We start from the raw sequence: 1,773 nt of genomic DNA, 5'->3' as shown, positions 1-1,773 counted from the left end.
GCCCCCGGTACTCAAAGGTCCCCCAAGCTCCCATAGAGCCCCAGCCCCCCAAACGCCCTCCTCAGCCCCTCAAAGGCCCTCCACTGGGTCTCAAAGGGCCCCCGGACCCCCAACGGGCCCCCGGACCCCAGAGGCCCACCCAGACCCCCAAAGGCCATCCCCAGGCCCCCCAAAGGCCCATCGAGCTCCCAAAGGACCAACGGGGTCCCAAAGGCCCTACACCGGTCCCCAAATGTCGCCCAGGCCACCAACTGTCCCCCCGGACCCCAAAGGCCCTCCCCCGGCCCCCAAAGGGCCAACCGGCTCCCCAAGGACCAATCGGTCCTCAAGTGTCCCCCAGACTCCCCAAGGCCCCCCCGGTGCCCCCAAGGCCCGCCCCCGGTCCCCAAAGGTCCCCCGGGGCCGAGAAGCGCCGCCGGGATGCGCCGTGGGCCAGGAAAGCGCTGCAGGAATGCGCTGCGGGTCAGGAAAGCACCGCGGAGGATGCGCCGCAGCGAGGCACCGCAGGAAAGCGCCGCAGGATGCGCCGCAGGGATGCACCGCAAAAAAAAATAAACTAAAAAGTAAAAATTTCTAAATGTTATCCCCCAAACGCCCTCCTCAGACCCCCAAAGGCCATCCCCTGGTCCTCAAAGGTCCCCCGGGCCCCCAAAAGGCCCACCGGCCCCCCAAGGGTCCCCCCCACACCCGCCCTGGGCCCCCCCAAAGCGGTCCCCTCTCCCTTTTTTTTAATACTTTTTTATGGGTTTATTATATCTTTTCTGACCAAGTTACATTCATAATTTCATTCATAAACCCATTTTCCAACCTCAAAGAGTCCACTCCCCAATTCGTAAATACTTTCTTTAATTTTTTAACATGGTATTTTTTTAACTTTTTTACGTATCTTAAAATGACATGAAATATGCTTACGGCTCTACCAATCATACTCTGTGCTTGTTTATGGAAACGACATGGCTTTCCCCCAGGTACTCTAGGGAAGGTTATTGACACTGCATAGTTTATTACATTCATTAAACCAGCATTTTTTACGCTGTGAAAGGATAAACACACAATTCATATATGTAAAAAAGTGAGGATGAATTATTCGACGAACGTATGTGCACATGAAAAAATCTTTGTTGTATTGAATGCTGACAAGCAGACATACCTGAACTATGAAACGAATGTAATCGGTAACACTATTGGAAATGTATGCATGAATGGTCATGACAGCGAGAAGTTAGATTTCTGTGGAGTACCCAAGAATTTCAATCGTGTAAACGGTGGATATTCAAGAGTATCATTACCCGAGAAATTAGTGCTCAAAGAGAATGCCAACTTAAAAATAATTGTCGATGATAGGGGGCAACTCCTTGCTACGGCTTCCGGTAACACATTAGCTGTTGATAAATCCTATCATCCTCTTTCCGGTATTAGCATTTTAAAGACAACAAGAAGAAGACAAGCATATTCCTGCACCAACATCATAAATCATATCTTGTCAATGTGTCAATACTGCCATCTATGTAAAAATAATGTGACAATACATAGTGAAATCGCAGGCAGAATAAAAAGGACATTAGCGGACAATATCATCAATGAATATAAAGATGAATTGACGGAAAGTGAAGCGCAAGTGCACTAATAATGTGTAATAATGTATTTAACGTATTTTTATATTAATATTCTACATGTCATTATTTCATTAAAAATATTTTATGCATTATTTTGTTAAGTGTTCATTATTTTTAGGGTTTGGCAGAACGTTAACGTTCAGAATATCTATTAAAA

This window comes from Artemia sp. Qi Xiang Cuo, chromosome 8, assembly GCF_049724085.1.
Source record: "Artemia sp. Qi Xiang Cuo chromosome 8, ASM4972408v1, whole genome shotgun sequence".
Lineage (NCBI taxonomy): Eukaryota > Metazoa > Arthropoda > Branchiopoda > Anostraca > Artemiidae > Artemia > Artemia sp. Qi Xiang Cuo.
Note: the sequence above shows the minus strand (reverse complement) of the source record.